The sequence below is a fragment of the Ruditapes philippinarum genome, unplaced genomic scaffold (assembly GCF_026571515.1).
Source record: "Ruditapes philippinarum isolate M1 unplaced genomic scaffold, ASM2657151v2 ctg6488_1_1_1_1, whole genome shotgun sequence".
Classification (NCBI taxonomy): domain Eukaryota; kingdom Metazoa; phylum Mollusca; class Bivalvia; order Venerida; family Veneridae; genus Ruditapes; species Ruditapes philippinarum.
Window position 1 is genome coordinate 31,568 of NW_026860030.1, and position 20,888 is coordinate 52,455.

Below are 20,888 nucleotides of genomic sequence, written 5' to 3' on the forward strand. Positions count from 1 at the left end.
CTATTAGAGGATGGGCGCTAAATAAAATTATTACGGTATGTAAGTAAACCAGATAGACCTTGACCTTCACTCATAATTGACCGTGACTTAAGATCAAATTATTGATTTTTGCGACGGACGCGCCCTCAGGCGCGTTCAGAGCTAAGTCATCTACACATGGGATTTCGTTGGCTACACTCGTGCAATGTGTCCTAAACCAATTAACAGCCCAAGAAATAGTTCATGAATTTGATCCTTCAAAACTCCCATACTTTGTCTGGATATCTTAATGTCTTCCATATTTAGCCTTTTCAATTTCAAATTAAGTTATCCAAGTTAAAATATGAACGTATATTATTGATAAAAACGTTGTAGTCCCGTAGTATTATTGCGCAATATGCAAATTACTGCTGAAACGATTTACCGCTGTCGAAAAAGTAGGACAGCAAATTATACTACAATAAAGGTGTAACCTCTGAGTTCCAAGACATTATTAGTAGGAAATAAATATTTCTTCATTATACAAAACATTATTATTAACAAATCAAAAGTTTTCCTGACTCAAGGATAACTCGCGCATTAATAAAAGAAGAACTATTTTCGTGACTCATACCGCGGGTTTAGCTGAATATTCAGCAGTGATTAATATATTAGATACAGTACAATGGCTAGTATAAATATCTATTTTTGAAAATGCATGTAAGACACTTTACCGCCATGTAGTCTTTCATGGTAAGGAAGTTATAATATCAGTTCTACTTCCGATTCTTGTGGTTTGTTTACATATTTTACTAGGTCATGATATGAGTTAACCTTCGCTATTCTAAAAATAGATTCTGCTTCACCGGTTCTGATTTTTGGACAGGCGATTAGGAAGTACACATTAAACATGTAATTAATAAACCAGCGGATTACATGCAATACTTTAAGAAATTCTATACAATTGTAAGAAGCAAACAAGTTGAAAATGGAATTTAGTGTGAAGTTGAAAAGGACAACTAAACACTGTAGTGCTTTAGTGACATTTAAATTAAAATAAAAACGATGTGCTCTGGCCTCTACATCTTTACCTTGTAAATAAAAAAATCTAAGAAATACACTATTAATTGCTGATGATTTTAACCAATTTTTTTTTAATGAGACATATCCAAGAGAAATAAAAATACAAATGACTTATATTTTATTGTCTGTATGCCCACTATGATATAACACGAAGCAATTCTAAATAGGATTCTCAAATGTATAATGTATTATGTTTGAAGTTTATTTGCCTGGATTTATTCTAGAAATATTTCGTTGATAGTTTTTTTTCTATTTACATATCATTTCTTAGAATAAATCGATAAGGACACTGATTTACAAGTTTGACCAGAGTTTTTAGGCATAAATTTCATTCTGTATTTAAGTGCTTGAAAGTAGAAAATCTGAATTATATCAATTTGGGACACAAAATATATTGCTCTACAAATCTCGAACTTGTATGGAACAAATTTTCTCTGTTATATATTTTGTGTTTTGTTTTTGTTTTTCTTTCTAAAAGAAGCCTTAATGTCTCTCCGGTTGCATGTCCGTCGCATTCAGTGCTGCAGCACTTTGATTTTTGCTGTAACTAGCTATCAGGCCAAAAAAAGAAAGTATAGTTGGGGTAAAATGCTCTCAAGGAAAAGGTCGGATTTTTTTTTTCATTTTTATAATACTGGTATATAGACATTTGATATTCCAGGGTAGAATCGGTACTGGCTTTTTTTATAGAAATGCATTTGATTGAAATAAAGTAAAAGTAGGATAAAGATAACACCTTTATTGTAGTAATTAAGGAATATTCTATGACTGGTGCAGTTTGTGTGCATAATACACGGTATTCTTCAAGTGTATGTCACCTCTTGAAGCATGGATATTGACACATAGGCTCCTTGCACTGTTTGCATATATACTGAGCATTCTGGTTTTGATCTCTTTCCACCCGACAACATGCCACTGTTCAGTCCAATTAAGTAATTTTCACCAGTAAGACGACGTGGTTTCTCACGACCATGGTTACCAAATTTTGAAAGTCCACTTGGTCTTTTATAGTGTCTGAGCATACCACGTACAATTTTCAAACGAAACATTTCAGCATTGATTCTTTTCCTAGACCATGCTCTACAAGTTATAAGAGCATTAACAGAAAAAAACTTCTAGCAAGTGGTAAAACACTTTTTTCCACCATTTACAACAACTAGGCAATACCATATAGAAATTCACTGCCTTCCCAGTTGTAGAATGTCCATGGTTTCCATGGATTTATGCATGGTCAGTTGCCCATGGAATATTTGAACATCTGTCCATGGACAAAATTTAATGTCCAGGGATGTTGTCCATGCTGTCCAGGGATATCTGACCAAATTAACTAAATCATATGAAATATTTATGCAAAAATAATATCTTGTTCTCCATGGACAATGTACATGCCCATGGAGAACAAGATATTATTTTTGCATAAATATTTCATGTGATTTAGTTAATTTGTGTTTCGTATGAAGAATCAGGTTTCATAAAGCTTGTTATGCGCATGTGTGATGACAGTTATCTGTTCTTTGTATATATAAAGAAATTTAAACAAGAGAGCCATGATTGCCCTGTATCGCTCACCTGAATACGTTTGTACTTTAAGGCAACAAAGAATCAACATACATGTATTGAAAAATTACTGGGAAACAAATCTATATAATATTGTCCAAAATGTTCTTGACAAGATGTTACGACAAGAATTAAGTATGAAAAATGGCTAAAACATTATGCAAACGATAGCTCTGCACTTCTCAATGTGATCAATCTATAAAGTTTCAAGTTGATATCTTAATACTTTTTGAGTAATCCCCCGGACAAACAAAATTGGATGATTGACAATTGGGCAGACAATGTTATTTCAGGTTTATGAGTTATTTCTATTGTCCTTTTCTTTTTTTTCTTCTTTGTGAGCTAACAAATATTTATGGAATGAAGTTCTTTGTTCTTTATTTTCCTGTATATAGTTAGTTAGCTCCTATGCCCAAAAAGTTATGGATAAGCGGATTCCAGTATACTTCCCTTAAAACTGTGCCAGGGAGGGGGTGGTGGTGGAGGCGGCTATAATGTGAACAATTTCGGTCGAGTTCTACTAGACAATGCTGTCTACAAAAATGATCTGTCTCGAGTTTTTTGACAAGAAATTTTCTATGTAAAATCAGATCTTTAGGACAGGTTCTATGATTTGGACAAACTTTGTAGAGTTGTACTAGATAATGATCTAGGTGAGTGAACAAAAAAACCCCAAACAAACATGAACTATTTTGTTGACTTTATTGTTAAAAGACCTGCTGAACACATCATATAGACCGAGTTAAATGAAATTTCATAGTTTGCAAAGTTTTAATTTTTTATACATAATTGTAAATAGGGAGGAAATGAGAAATTGCTTGTTTTAGTTAAGTCTCATTAGGTCTTAAAACTATCATCAGGATAATGGAATTTGTGTTACAGTGTCAGTCTTTTTTTTTTTCAACAATAGTATTAGCATACAAGATGCATTGATATATATATATTTGTTTAATTTTTTATATATAGAAGTTAGTAAATAAGTAGTATAGGATTGTAGTCAATTAAAATATTTCAAAAAATATAAATTTGGGTAATGTAATCAAAGTGTTCCACTTGATATTTTGATAAAAGTAGATGTAATGTAATAACTACCCGTCCCTAGATTTGCCACTTAAATGCCACCCTTTTCAATGGTGGAGTATTTAGACGATTTTCCACCAATAATGCCACCAAAACGCCACCCAAATCATGAAAATGGTGAAAAATTTGAGCAGGACTGATGCTATATAATTTTCCAGTTAATTCCACCTTTTTACACTTAATGCCACCAATGAGTGGAAAATTGGTGGAGTATTTAGACAAACTTTCACCATTATGCCACCTTAGGGTGGCAAACTTATTTTCCACTAGATGCCACTTGTTTCCACTAATTGCCACTAGTGATGGAAATCGGATGAAATTTGTCCCAATCGATCATCGATAACTTTTTGAATAAAGTCGCGTTAAAAAGAAATATGGAAGTATCATTTCTTCCCAATCTTCCCAAGGCACTTGATAACATTCAGTAACATGAACTTCATTTTCCACTTTTCAACATAGTTTTAACCTTATATAGCCATAATTTTACGAAATAGATTTTATTTTTCAATGGATGTCAAATAATAACATTCAAATCACATTATATTACTATTGATAACATTCACGTATTGATCCTGTTCAAATCCAAGTAAGCATTTTCGACGATCGCGGAACAATTTTTTTTGTAAATCGATTATTGTCGCTTTACATAACAGTAAATGATTATCGGCGACTTGCGACAATCGGAACATCACTAATTGCCACCATCATGGTGGAAAGATGGTGGAGTATTTAGACGAATTTCCACCATTATGCCACCATTGAGTGGCAAACTCATTTTCCACAAAATGCCACTTATTTCAACCTTTTGCCACCATTAGGGTGGAAAGTTGGTGGAGTATTTAGACACTTTTCCACCATTTTTCCACCACAAAGTGGCAAATTCAGTTTCCACTAAATGCCACCTATTTTCACCCTTTCAGAAATTTTCCACCTTGTGGGTGGCAATAGCTGGAAACTGCTTAAAAGTCACCCTACCCTGTACCCTAAAAGAGAAACAAACTAAATCTAAAACAAAAAAATATTATGAATAATTAATACAACAATTAAAAACATTGGCTTACATTTTTACATGACTATTGGATATTTCTATATTCAAGTTGAGTGCATAGATATGATTAAAACACTTTAACAAAACAGCATTGCAGACGTGGAAGAATCAGACTTTTCTTATTTACTGCAAGGCAGAAAATATACGCAGAATCAAAAATTATATTTTCATTCAGTTCATTAGTTACCTTTCAAGAACTTAAGGTTTGCCTTGTCTGCACAAGCAGGTCTGTTCCATTTCCTCATACCAAACAATGAGCAGCCTTTAATCTCATCTATATTGAATAGCATTCTGAAGAGCCTTGTCGTACCTTTCTCATTTGAGGCATAGTGCCTCAGTTCTGCCATCACTTGGACCTCAAATATAATTGTCAATATCCAATAAGTAAAGACAGAAAATGAAACATGGTATATGTATACAACTCCAAAATTTTAAAATAAGAAAGAAATAAAGAAATACAACACATCAACATCAGTGCAGGTTAAGTAATTTAATAATCTTCCAGTTTCAGTTCTTAACGAACCTTCATCAGGATAAATATTTGACAAAATTTTCAAACTTAGGTGTACAAAAACTCTAAAATTTGTAAAACGAAATGTAAATGCAAATTAAAGTGTCATAAAGAGTTTGAATAAAAGTAGGTTTGTAAATAGTGCCTAATAGCTATATTTATTAAGAACTGAAAAGTGTCTTATTGGGTACTGTGACACTTCTTTCCTATCAATTCTAAAATCTTTGAATTAACTGAGAAACAAAGCAAGATACCTTTGTAAAGCCACTGAAGAACAAGCACGTTGCTCCAGGCTGCTCCTCATTGCTTTGTGTCTGCAAAAGAAAAAATCTTATTTAATGCTGTTTCTGTTATGAACTGTCATTCTCCTAACAGCTTGTTACTCTAGACTGTCTAGTTATGGTTATATATCTACTGCACCATGAAAGCTGAATTACAACAATGAAGGAATGAAACTTACTAATAAAACAGTTACTGTTGATCTGCTTCACATGTGACACACAAGGAAAAATGTTTATAGCATGAAAGTTGTAGTAATAGGTACCTGGTTATCTATAGTTTGATTGATGTAATATTGTACATAATGATATTGTACTTACTGATTAATTTCTATAATTATTTTCTCAAACTTAAAATTTCTAACATACTGTATTTAAGAAATGATGAAGCTCTTCCTACATTCTTTATATTCCTACATTCTTTATATGTACATGCAGCTTTCTTTTTTAGTCAAGTTACAAACAAAACAAATTTAAAACATAATTTTATACAATACCACTTCATATTTTTACTGTTAAAAAACTTAACAGTTTCTGCATAAATAATAATAATTATTGTATGTAAAAGTTGCTTACCTGAAACTTTGACTTGGAATGATTCTGCTGTTTATCTTCTTGTCTAATGTTATAATCTACACATTCACACTTCAGTTAAAACTTCTCATTTCTATTTGCCACACTAATAAGACTTTTAATGTATTCTTTGAGAAATCAAAAATATGCACCCTTACATTTTAAACAAAATAATATCTCCAGAATTGCTATAAAACCAATCATTTCCTTTGTGTTTGCAAGCTTTAACTGACCTCAATTCCTTTGAATTCAAACTTTACAACCGTACAACTGGAAAGTTCCATTATAATTTTAAACTGTGAGGGATTATTCAAAAACCATAGCACCCATCATTTTATTTTTTACATTCATTTAAATGTATAAACTATGTCTAATACCTAAATAGATTGAGTAGAAATAAGTTATTGAAAGATAATTTAAAAATGCTATTTTAACACAGATTCTACATATAACATGTATAATGTTGCCTCTCCCAAAATAATCAAATGGAACAGTCTGGTCAGCTTGAGTAAACTATTAACCCCCATGCAGAGATTACTAGATAAGAGGGCAGTAGTTTTATCAGATCTGTGTTGTATGCCTTGTTGTTAAATCATTTAGTAGCTAGTATTTACTTATGTTGATTATAAGAAATTATCAGACATTATTAGCTATTTACTTTTCACACAACTATTTTTACAATAGATTTAAAGCCTCTGAGAGGCATACTATATTGTTCATACACAGACTTGGTAGTGTGAAGTATAATAAGCAAGCACAGTGCTTCATTATCTTGAAGGCTGATCTATTTTTTATGTATATTTATTAAATTGCATTTAAATATTATTGTTAACAAGTTTGATTCATGTTTGTTTCTTCTTAAAAATACATAACTCTCCTGCAAAGTTATGGAGTTATTGCCCTTTGTAAGTTTTCATCTGCAAAGCATAGCACAAAAATGTTAGATACAATAATTTTAAACTCCACATATAACTAAATCTCATTGATGAGAAATACAAGGCCTAGGAACCATAACTCTTTCTTGCATGATTTGGGGTTTATTGCCATTTTGTACTTCTCCATGCTTAATTTTTGTCTTTATCATTAAGCTTAACAAGCAATTATCATAGTATTGCAAGCAATCCATAAGTCCCTACCAGTTAGAGCCCCATAAACATTCTGAAGGGCCATTCACTAATGTTTCAATTTTTCTCTATTTTAAGTAAATTTGTTGGAAAAGTTCTTTAAAAGTGATCACAGGAAACAGTTTTTATGAACAGACAGACGGACGGACTGAAGGACACTCTAAAGTTAATATTTGAAACATCCCTGTTACCAAAATATAACATTTTAAAAGCAAAATTCTTAAACAGAAGATAACTCTTGAATTAAAGATGCAATTTCATAAAAATTATCAGCTCTTTTTGACTAATCACAAATATTGTTATATTTGCCATGTTTTAAGCCTATTTGTTGCCAAGGCAACTGATATTTTTTTCAAAATAGGAAGAACAGATAAGACATGCATAATCTCAAGACTGCCATCTACCCATATGTCAAGTTTCATAAAAATATTTCCAGTACTTTTTGAGTTATCACTGGATTCAGTTTATGTGTAAAATTTGCCATATTTTCAGTCTATGTGTTGCCATAGCAACCAGAATTTTCAACATAGGAAGAAAAGAAAAGGACGTGCATAATCTCAAGACTGCCATCTACCCATATGTCAAGTTTCATAAAAATATTTCCAGTACTTTTTGCTTGATCACTGGATCCAGTTTATGTGTAAAATTTGCCATATTTTCAGCCTATTTGTTGCCATAGCAACCAGAATTTTCAACATAGGAAGAAAAGAAAAAGACGTGCATAATCTCAAGACTGCCATCTACCCATATGTCAAGTTTCATAAAAATATTTCCAGTATTTTTTGCGTTATCACTGGATCCAGTTTATGTGTAAAATTTGCCATATTTTCAGCCTATTTGTTGCCATAGCAACCAGAATTTTCAACATAGGAAGAAAAGAAAAAGACGTGCATAATCTCCAGACTGCCATCTATCCATATACCAAGTTTCATAAAAATATTTTCAGTACTTTTCAAGTTATCGCGGGATCCAGCTTTGTGGACGGACGGACTGACAGACGGACGGACCAACATTTTGGGTTTAAGAGTCTATGGATAATGTGACTTCATTCAATTAGGTTTTATGCGTCTTCAAAAAGTTTTCTAACATTTCAGTTTTATGTGTTGACTTATGTCCGTATTTAAAGAGTCTAAATAAAAGTATTTAATCTCTTTATAGAACATACATGTTTAACAAGAAATGTAAATAAGAGTTTGATGGTCTAGTTGGTAGAAAACTTAACAAGAGACAAACAATTCCTTTTGTTTGTCTGGATTACATGCATTTCTCTATACATTTTTGTTCATATCTCAGTACTAGGTCCATCTTAATGGCTTTCTTGGGACAACTAAGCAGTCATTACTAATTTCTCAACAGGTAACCATAATCTGTCAGTAAATGGCCTTAGTGAAATTCAGTTATGGCAACAGACATGTATTATGTTGATATTTCATCACGATTTCTGCATGTTATACAAGTTATTTGAATAGGTAAATTTTTAAGAAATTTTACATGGTTATAAATACTATGAAGGGTTAATGATGCACAATGTCACATAATGAAACAAAACAAAACAGAGTGCCTCCTTTATAACTTTATTCATAAGATGGAGAAAAATAACTGTTGATGAACAAAACAACATTTGCAATGAAAAATAAATGTTTTTTAGGTAGCCTATATTTTTTCTAACAAGTCCTTAACAGGCTAAAGAAATAAAGAACACTAGATGAAAATGGCTTCAGATCAATGAATAAACAAGGGTAAACAAAAAAATCTGAGGAACAAGGTTGAATTATGGTTACAAAATTCAGATTTACAATGTCAATGTACCATGCACACATTCCATGGTAATTCTCTCTCTCCCATTATAATAACTCTATGCTTTTCCTAAATTAATAGGCTAACAGAAGTGTACTATCTTATTTAACCAGTCATTTAAAAAAAGAAACACTGTGTTAAGCTGACTGACCTATATGTAATTTCCATGAAAATCCAACAATAAGTATTTAAGATTACAACAATATTCTAAAGGACAAATTCTTATGGCAATATGAACAATGTTTAATTAAACTCAGTGGTTTTACTTATGGTTCATATTGCTGATCTTCTTGATAATTAGGTGCAGATTTGCCCTTCTCCAAATCTCACCACCCTTTTCCTGACTAATTTTTTTTGCTTTTAAACAAGCAGGTCCGCGAGGAGTTATTCCACTGTCAAGGTAGGTTTTAAAATAAGTCCTTAACTCTTCAACTTCAGTATCAGTCCATCTCTGACGAGCTGTCATCTTTTTCCTTTTCTTTTTTTCTGGTGCATGTACTTTATCTTCTTCTTCATCTGAGGAAATAGCACTGAAGTTTCTTTTTCCTGACTGTTTGTCTTGAGTACAGTCAGAGTCTTCATGTATACTGTAAACAGTATGATACCTGTGTAGCATTGAAAGTTTTCCTGTAAATAAGAAAACAATATTCATTACTAATACATAATATATAAATTGAGTAAAATCAAAATGCTTATTCTGATAGTAGTTTGGTACTGTTAATATAAACCCATAATTTACTAAAATATCCTCAAAATGTAAATGGTATGAAAAATCATGACCAGGAATGAAATTTACTGGTACATAATGTAAAGAAAAGGGCAGATTTAAAAATTCCCACTCAATAACACTCAGTGAAAAAGATTTAAATCAGCACATATGTAAAATTTATGAAGAAAAACAAAAACTAAAATTAAAAGTGTTCATTTGCAAGGTAAATTTGAAATTAGACTGTTGTAACAAAATAGTCTAAATAACTTACCATTGAACAGTAGTAAATTTCCATTTCCATCTGATTGAAGAACTCCTTAATGTCCCATTATAATTTTATTAAAGTTCACATTATAAAGTTGTTTCATCTAAATGGCACTTTAGTCACATGCTTAACTCTACTCCTAAGCATCTTTTTAAATTATAAGCACTGAGGTCCAAATAAACTCTTCCTGAGTATAATATTTGAATTTTCTGAGATCAGATCCTGATACCAGATTGGTTCAGGGTATTAGATTACATGTTGTAAACCCCACTTATCTCACACTTTCTTTTATATAAGATAGGTGAGTTTAACACTGGTTATTATGAAAACAGTAGGGCGAAAGTAATGTTGCACTTGACCGATCACTGACCAATAACACATGTTTATAGTAAGTTACAATCACTTCAATGTGTGAACAGTCTACAATTAATACTCACAGGAGACCAATTTATGAAATGTCAAATTGAATCTTAATTATGCCATAATTAACTTCTGCACAAGATAGTTAATATTTAAGAAGGGATATACTTGTGCTAATGAATTAAAAATTAAAAGACACATGAATAAAACAAATTAACATTCAATGATTGAAATAAAAAAAAAAATAGCCATTAGACAAAATAAAATGTTCATTATATTTGCTTGTATGTTCACAATTGTTAAAAAATGTGACTTTTGTTAACTTTCATAATAACTAATTTAAAATACTGACTTTATCTTAGTTTAATTGTGTTGAAAGCTTTTATTAAAAATTAATAAGCTGACACACTTTTGATTTCCTCTTTCATTTTGATTTTGGGTGATTTTCTTTTTTTTACTGAACATCATCCAGATGTCTCAAGTGTTCTCTAATTTTTATCCCCCGCCGAAAAGTTTTTGGCGGGGGATATAGAAATAGTCTCCGTCCGTCCGACCTTCCGTCCTTCCGTCCGACATTTTTGTGTTATTGCCCTTTGTTATTTTTCTTACTTAATTTTTCACCTGAGTGAGGCATAACTCAAAAAGTGTTTGAGATATCAACATGAAATGTCATAGGTGGATAGATCTTATTGAGGAGAAATGTTGTGCGCAAGAATGATAACTCTTCCCTATACAATTTTTGAGTTATTGCCCTTTGTTCTTTTTCATGCTATTTTGTGTGAATAGACCTCATTGAGGAGGAGTGCAGTGCACAAGAATGATAACTCTACCTTGCATAATTTTTGAGTTATTGCCCTTTGTTATTTTTCAAAATTGATTTTTGTCCAGAGCATAACTCCAAAAGCCTATGAGATATCAACATGAAACTTCATAGGTGCATAGATCTCACTCAGGAGGTGTGCAGTGCACAAGAATGATAACTCTACCTTTCATAATTTTTGAGTTATTGCCCTTTGTTATTTTTCTTACTTAATTTTTCACCTGAGTGAGGCATAACTCGAAAAGTGTTTAAGATATCAACATGAAATTTCATAGGTGGATAGATCTTATTGAGGAGAAATGTTGTGTGCAAGAATGATAACTCTTCCCTATACAATTTTTGAGTTATTGCCCTTTGTTCTTTTTCATGCTATTTTGTCCAGAGCTTATCTCAAAAAGTATTTGAGGTATCAACTGGAAACTTCATAGGTGGATGGATCTCATTGAGGAGGAGTGCAGTGCACAAGAATGATAACTCTACCCTGCATAATTTTTGAGTTATTGCCCTTTGTTATTAGTCAAAATTAATTTTTGTCCAGAGCATAACTCAAAAGGCCTTTGAGATAACATTATGAAACTTCATAGGTGCATAGATCTAATTCAGGAGGTGTGCAGTGCACAAGAATGATAACTCTACCTTTTATAATTTTTGAGTTATTGCCCTTTGTTATTTTTCATACTTAATTTTTCAATTCAATTTTTTTCTCAAAAAGTATTTGAGGTATCAACTTGAAATTTCATAGGAGGATAGATTTTACTGAGGAGGGATGCAGCACACAAGAATGATAACCTACCCTGCATTATTTTTCAGTTATTGCCCTTTGTTATTTTCAGCCATCAGTATTCACATAGGTTTCAAATCTGTAATCACTATAGCCATCAGTTTTCATTATCAAAAGACCTCTTAAAATGGAATTATTCTGCTCTACTACATATACATTTTTCCAATGAGCAAACACATTCGGCGGGGGATGGCCATGTTGACATGGCTCTTGTTGACATGGCATTAATTAATAATTTTGAGAAAGTAATAAGAATTTTAATAACACTAGTGAGTAATTAAAAAAATTGATAAAGTTATATGAATCTTAAAAACAAAGAATGTAAGACAGGCAAATAAAATCTATGAAATAAATGTTTTCATTTGAATCCCATTATATTATATAAATGCTAATTAGTTTGAGTGAAATGATTTTATAAACATTTCCAAGTTTTTGTACTTAGAAATTTTTCACTACTTTTCATTTTCCTGCTTTCACAGAATTTTCTAAGTCTAAACTTTCGAAGAAGCTTGCACAAGCTTGCGATAAAAATTGTTTTGTAAGCTTGCAGAATTCTGTATGAAACTACTGGCGAGCTTGCGCAAGCTTGCAGCAAGCTTACAGCAAGCATAAATAGCCAATGTAAGCTTGCGACAAGCTTGCAGCAAGCTTGTCGCAAGCTTGCCGCAAGCTTTCCTTTTGGTTTGGGTATGTCTCACTATCAACTACTTGTGATTTAAATTCTAAAATTTAGTGGCCCCAATAAAAAGAGTTATACAATGAAGCAAAAAAGTAAATTATCATATTAATGATGAGAACAATACTGCATTTGTGAAAAATGCAATGACACATCTTTGTATAACACGAAAGTAGTTTATTATTTGCTAAATATTAATCTTAGGACAACAATCATGGTACAGGTTTAATTGGGATACTACATGAAAGTACTAAGCTCTAGGATTTGCAGTTTTTTTACAAGTTTTTAAAAGGGTTTCTTATACAAGTCAATGTAAAATGAATTGACCTCTAGAAAGGGACCAATATTAACCCGGAGGCTGTAATTTGAACAAGCATAATACATGTCAATTAGACAATGCCATAAATCAAATCTTTAGGAACTTGGGGTATTACAGTTTCTGTCAAGAATTTTATACTTTTTCCTGAAGTCTATGTAAAAGCAAAATACCTCTGTGCAGCGCCAAATTTGATTTTGGGTCCATGATTTGAACAGACCTTGTAGAGGTCTACTTGGGGATGCTACACACCAAATTAACTCTAGGCTTTATAGTTTGTAAGAGATTCTTTAAGATTTCCTATATAAGTCTTGTGTAAAATCAGAATACCTTTGAGGCAGGACCTATTTTGACTCTGGGGCCATGATTTATTAAACTTGGTAGAGGTCTAGTGAATCGCTAGATGCAAGGGCATTGCAGATACTATGGTGGCATGAAAATATTATTAGAAAAGAAACCATTAATACTTTGTCTGAAAACGATACCAAAGAAATACTGTTTTTAAGGATATATCTCATTTAATATTTTTTTCTGTTTGTAGTTTGTTTACAAAAGTTCAGTTATGCTTTTGACTGTGTTTTTTAACAGAGTAACTTCTACATGGCAGTGTGTTAATAAATACAGTTCTTTATCTTCATCATTTTCTATACCAAGAGTATAGATTGTAAGGAGTTCTTCCAGAATTTTGCATGTTTATAATTTATCGTCAGTCTTGAGAGCTATTTCACATTTCTTTTGCTTGATTACAGAAGTAACTAGTTGTCGTTTGTTGCAATTTCCACTTTTAACACTTTGCAATTCTTGGTTTATGACAACCAAGTCATGGCAAAAGGAGCACTTCTGGCCTGTTTCAATTTCAGCTCCTGATATGTGTCCTTTCACTCTTACCCAATTGCTTGTTGGCAGTTTTTCAACAACATCTGTGAGATTTATGCTTTTGTAATTCTTGTGTTCATTGTTGTTGTCAGTTTTTTTGTCTCAAATGCCTTGACTGTTACGTTCTCAAATTTGTATGAAGCTGATACTAAAATCTGTTCTGGTGGTCCCCATAAAGTGAGTTCTACTGCAGGAGCTCTGTCTGCTATCACAAAACCTGTCTTCTCCAATTTTTTGTTGCGAACATTTTGATAGACAGTGTCCTGCTTGTTAACAACTTTTGCAGTGACATTCACCTGTAAAATGAAAACAAAGTTGGTAAAAACATGATACATATAGGATACATGAGTTGTCATACAGGATTTTGTTAAACGAGTTCAAGAAAAATTTTATAAAGAAATTTTATATCAAGCTTTATTAAATTAACTTAGTACTTAGTAGTTTAATAATATTTTATATTATGTATTATCATAATGTATTATCATGTAACTGAAAGCACTGATATTAATTTCTATTTCAACATTAAGGCATGCTTTTGTATGTAGTTTGTTTGTTTGTTATGTGTTATATAAAAAAATATGTAAAGGCTGTATGCACGGAAAATTGAAATACGTGTATTATATAATAAACAATGGAAAAAAATGTGTTGCTAAAGCTTATTGAGTAATTAAAATCATGAATAATTATGCCAATGTTCAAGATTAATGATTTTCAATGTGAAACTAGAACTGCCACTGTCATGCCTAATTTGCCCCTTGCACCTCACTTTGTCTGCAAAGTTATATCATATTACTGGACAAATATGAAGCATAATATGAGCTACCTCAAGCGGGAGCCACACTAGACTTTTTAGCTCGACTATTCGATAAGAATAAGTAGAGCTATTGTAGTCACCCGAGCGTCGGCGTCGGCGTAACCACTTATGTTAAAGTTTTTGTAATAGTTCAAATATTTTCAAAGTCCATTGACATATGGCTTTGAAACTTTGCACACTTGTTCACCATCATGACCCCAACCTGTAGACAGGAGGAGGTAACTCTATCAAGCATTTTGACAGAATTATGCCCCTTTTTCGACTTAGAATTTTTGTTAAAGTTTTTGTAATAGTTCAAATATTTTCAAAGTCCATTGACATATGGCTTTGAAACTTTGCACACTTGTTCACCATCATGACCCTAACCTGTAGACAGGAGTAGGTAACTCTATCAAGCATTTTGACAGAATTATGCCCCTTTTTCGACTTAGAATTTACGTTAAAGTTTTTGTAATAGTTCAAATATTTTCAAAGTCCATTGATATGGCTTTGAGACTTTACAAACTTGTTCACCATCATGTTCCTAACCTGTAGACAGGAGGAGGTATTTCTATCAAGCATTTTGACAGAATTATGCCCCTTTTTCGACTTAGAATTTTTTTTAAAGTTTTTGTAATAGTTCAAATATTTTCAAAGTCCATTGACATATGGCTTTGAAACTTTGCACACTTGTTCAACATCATGACCCCAACCTGTAAACAGGAGGAGGTAACTCTATCAAGCATTTTGACAGAATTATGCGCCTTTTTCGACTTAGAATTTACGTTAAAGTTTTTGTAATAGTTGAAATATTTTCAAAGTCCATTGACATATGGCTTTGAAACTTTGCACACTTGTTTACCATCATGACCCCAACCTGTAAACAGGAGGAGGTAACTGTATCAAGCATTTTTTTTACTATCAAGCACTAAGAATAGTCGAGTGTTGCTGTCCTACCGAGAGCTCTTGTTTTAATACAAGAGGAAGAACATCATTCAAAGGTCAGTTTTTAATTACTCAATATGATGGGTTGGTCTTGCATGTGGTTTTGTCCATGTATGCCAGTTTTGTATTTAATAAGTTTTTATTTTAGTCTTAAGAATAAATAAAATCTATCCATTAATAAAGTTATAGCAATTTTAGAAAAATTCAATAATTTGACCTTAACGGTCAAGGTCTTATCAAGGTCAGGGTCACAGCTATCGGATTTGCCATAAGTGTTCTTTTGTCAAAGAAGCCAAATATTACAGAACACAGTTGCTAAAAAAAAAAACATGGAGAAGAAAATAATAGTTCTTGAGCATAAATTCCTACCTTTACCATCTATACATCTATGAAGTTTCGAGTTGATATCAAATACTTTTTTATATAGGCCCCTGAGCAGATAAGAATTAAGTATGAATTATGAAGTTTCGAGTTGATATCAAATACTTTTTTATATTGGCCCCTGAGCAGATAAGAATTAAGTATGAAAACAATGGGCAATAACTAAAAAAAATTGTAAAGGAGTTATGGTTTTTCAAAATTGCACTTCTATTCAATGAGATCTATTCACACATGAAGTTTCTAGCTCATACATCCAATAATTAACCAGGTTTTCAACGAAAACCGGGTTATTGTAATGCCGAAGTCGGCGGGCGGGCGGGCGTCAACTTTTGGTTACCGCTCAATAACTTGAGTTTGCTTTGGCTTATTGACACCAAACTTGGTGTATGGATAGCTTATATCAAGAGGCAGCTTGGGATTGCTACCCAGGTGTCTGTGATCAAGGTCAAGGTCACTGTTACTAAAAATAGAAATTCAGTTTCCGCTCAATAACTTGAGTTTGCTTTGGCCTATTGACACCAAACTTGGTGTATGGATAGCTTATATCAAGAGGCAGCATGGGATTGCTATCCAGGTGTCTGTGATCAAGGTCACTGTTACTAAAAATAGAAATTCAGTTTCTGCTCTATAACTTGAGTTTGCTTTGGCCTATTGACACCTAACTTGGTGTATGGATAGCTTATATCAAGAGGTTGCTTGGGATTGCTACCCAGGTGTCTGTTATCAAGGTCAAGGTCACTGTTACTAAAAATAGAAATTCAGTTTCTGCTCAATAACTTGAGTTTGGTTTAGCCTATTGACACCTAACTTGGTGTATGGATAGCTTATATCAAGAGGCAGCTTGGGATTGCTACCCAGGTGTCTGTGATCAAGGTCAAGGTCACTGTTACTAAAAATAAAATTCAGTTTCCGCTCAATAACTTGAGTTTGCTTTGGCCTATTGACACCAAACTTGGTGTATGGATAGCTTATATTAAGAGGCAGCATGGGATTGCTATCCAGGTGTCTGTGATCAAGGTCAAGGTCACTGTTACTAAAAATAGAAATTCAGTTTCTGCTCTATAACTTGAGTTTGCTTTGGCCTTTTGACACCTAACTTGGTGTATGGATAACTTATATCAAGAGGCAGCTTGGGATTGCTACTCAGGTGTCTGTTATCAAGGTCAAGGTCACTGTTACTAAAAATAGAAATTCAGTTTCTGCTCAATAACTTGAGTTTGGTTTGGCCTATTGACACCTAACTTGGTGTAAGGATAGCTTATATCAAGAGGCAGCTTGGGATTGCTATCCAGGTGTCTGTGATCAAGGTCAAGGTCACTGTTACTAAAAATAGAAATTCAGTTTCCGCTCAATTACTTGAGTTTGCTTTGGCCTTTTGACACCAAACTTGATGAATGGGTAGCTTATATCAAGAGGCAGCTTGGGATTGCTACCCAGGTGTCTGTGATCAAGGTTAATGTATTTAGTTTTCATGTTATAACTTGTTTGCTTTGACCTTTTGACACCAAACTTGCTGAGTGGCAGCTTTGGATTGCTACTTAGATATCTGGGAGCAAGTTCAAGGTCATTTGCTTACAATAGAATTTTCAGCTTCTACCCAATAACTTCAGTGCACTTTGACCTATTGATTGCTGTCACATAAAAACTTGGCCGTTGAAAACCTGGTTTTCGTCGCATTGCGGCGCTTCTTGTTATGCCCCCGCCATGTAATGGCCGGGGCATATAGTGTTACCCTGTTCCGTCCTTCCGTCCTTCCGTCCTTCTGTCATTCCGTCATCATCAGTTTCCGTTCATTATCTTAAGAACGGTTGCACACATTCAACTCAAATTTGACATATGGATATGTCATGAGAAAATACAGATCAAGTTCGAATTTGGTCATGGTTCGATGATTTTTGGCAGAGTTATGCTTCTTTTACTTTGAAAATAATATGAAATTTCAGTTTCCGTTCATTATCTCCCCAACGGTACAACACATTCAACTCAAACTTGACATATGGATATGTCATGAGAAAATACAGGTCAAGTTCAAATTTGGTCATGGTTCGATGATTTTTGGCAGAGTTATGCCTCTTTTACTTTGAAAATAATATGAAATTTTTAGTTTCCGTTCATTATCTCCCCAACGGTACAACATATTCAACTCAAACTTGACATATGGATATGTCATGAGAAAATACAAGTCAAGGTCGAATTTGGTCGTGGTTCGATGATATTTGGCAGAGTTATGCCCCTTTTACTTTGAAAATAATATGAAATTTTCCGTTTCCGTTCATTATCTCCCCAAAGGTACAACACATTCAACTCAAACTTGACATATGGATGAGTCAAAGGAATGTGCAGGTCAAGTTCAAACTTGGTCATGGTTCAATGATTTTTGGCAGAGTTATGCCCCTTTCACTTTGAAAGTAATATGAAATTTTCAGTTTCCCTTTATTATCTCCCCAATGGTACAACACATTCAACTCAAATTTGACATATGGATATGTTTTTGGAATGCCCAGGCCAAGTTCGAGTTTGGTCATGGTTCAATGATTTTTGGCAGAGTAATGCTCCTTTCACTTTGAAAATAATATGAAATTTACAGTTTCTGTTCATTATCTACCCAACATTGTTACATATTCAACTTAAATTTGACATATGGATATGTCAAAGGAATGGGCAGGTCAAGTTGGAATTTGGTCATGGTTTGATGATTTTTTGGCAGAGTTATGTCCCTTTCACTTTGAAAATAATATAGATACATCTTAGGAATAAGCAGTTTAAGTTTGAATTTGGTTGTTAAGTTCAATGATTTAAGACAAACTTATCTTTCCTGAATGTTGGAAAAATTTTGAACTTTCACTTTCAGCACTCTTACTTTTAGCCATTATTTTGGCTACAAATATGCAATATGCTATTTTTAAAAGGTTTAGACTGAATAATTTCAGTGCCTTGAACATTGTATGAAAATGGTTTGTGTTAACATTGAAAAGTTTTAAGGGCTTTGAACTTAAAATGAAAAAAATAATTAAAGCACCATCTGAAATTTTGGCTGCATGCGGGGGCATCCGTGGCATGATGACACATTTCTAGTTTTTTAGTTATGCTCCGGATAAGATTGAAAAATTATTAAGGGGAAATAAGTCTAAAATTATGCAAAGGAGAGTTATGGTTCAACATGCTGAAAGTTATGACAAATGTTTAGTTTAAACTTATTTATTTAAGGAAGATTGTGAAGCAAGTTCTCACAACTTATTCAAATCACCCTCGAGTTCACTTCCTGGAACCAACCAGTATTGGTGTCATATGAGAAATCATGGTCGTGACCCGTGTGGAGTTCGAACCCACAATCCCGAGGTTGCGAGGCGGACACCTTAACCATTACACCACCACTCCAAATGTTTAAGTTTTTTCCAATGAGAACGGCACAGACACAAAATTGCTAACGGATAAACAACCAGGTGCTTAACATTATACACCAAAAGTGATGATAAATGTTGGAAGTTTTCAGATGGGAACAGCAAGGAACGCCATGACTGTAGCAATACAATACAGTCAAGACTGCCTTAGCGACCCCCTGATTTTCAACAACTCCCTGTCTTATCCGACCTTGTTTCAGTCCTCACAACGTATTTTCCTATATAAATGGTCTGAATTATACGACTCCCTGCCATATGTGACAAGCGACCCTAATTGCCTGGTCCCAATGCATTGCTTTGTCTGATTTAAACGACTTTCACACCTTTTAATTGCACGTTAATCAGATAAATAATACCTGTTTTAACACCCAGAGGGCCAAAATAAGTATGTCCAATTACTATCTAGCAGTCAGTACTTTACCCCTGCGAGGAATTCAAGAAACCATTCTAGAACTTACTTGAACTGAGGTTCTTGAACAGTTCATGAACATTAAATGGCTGTTCTAGAACTCGGAAGTTCAATAACTATTTCTAGAACTAGATCTAGAACTTCTGGGAAATTGATCTTGAACAATTCTTGAACTTGGTAGTCCTAGAACACCCACTTATTGTTCACGAACATTTCAAGAACTAGGTTCAAGAACCGTTGATAAATTACTTTAAAAATTATATAGTAAAATTATGCATTTGATTTTCATCTTGAACAATAATTCAAGAATAAATTCAAGAAATTTTATGTTCCAAGAAAATTTATGTTGTCATGTCTGGAAAGTTCCAGGCAGCATAATTATGCTTGCCATTCAGTAAGAAATAATAACTATTGTGACAGAAACCATTTTTTTTTTCACCAAAATAAATGTTTATCAACCCTTGACAGTATAAGTCACTGTTTTTAGCCCTGCGCAGCATTTTCTGCTGATTCTCAAACTTCTTATAGAATGTGGCTTTGTCAAATGGTGTGACTTTCATTATGACTGTCTCTAGAATATTGAATTTGATTGGGTCAAGCGATGGCTTTACATTGTCCATTGCCTTTGCAGTTCGCTTTCCCGTTCGTGTTGAATTGATCATATCTTCCTCTGTGAAGATCTGAAGGCATAGATGTTTCATTACATTCTGGTCACCAACAACACCTTTGACATATTTTATAAGAGTTTCTTCATCCAGTAATGACTTTTCTACATCTTCAGTTGGCTATTGTTCATTTCTTGGCATACATTCCTTTTTGGCTGTTGGTGTCCATTGCCCTACAGCCTGACTGGCCTGAGGACTGGCTGGAGTCTGACTGGTCCGAGGACTGGCTGGAGTCTGACTGGCCTGAGGACTTGCTGGAGTCTGACTGGTATGAGGACTGGCTGGAGTTAGACTGGTCTTGAGAGCTAGCTACAGAAATATTTCTTTCCAGCTGACACACCCTCTCTTTCAGTTTTCTGTTTTTCCTCCGCAGGGACTTTACATCTTCGCCGATGATGATGTCCAAATTTTCACAATTCATCTGCTACAACCAAGTGTATATAATTATATTCATATATTCCATGAAAATCATACATGTATTA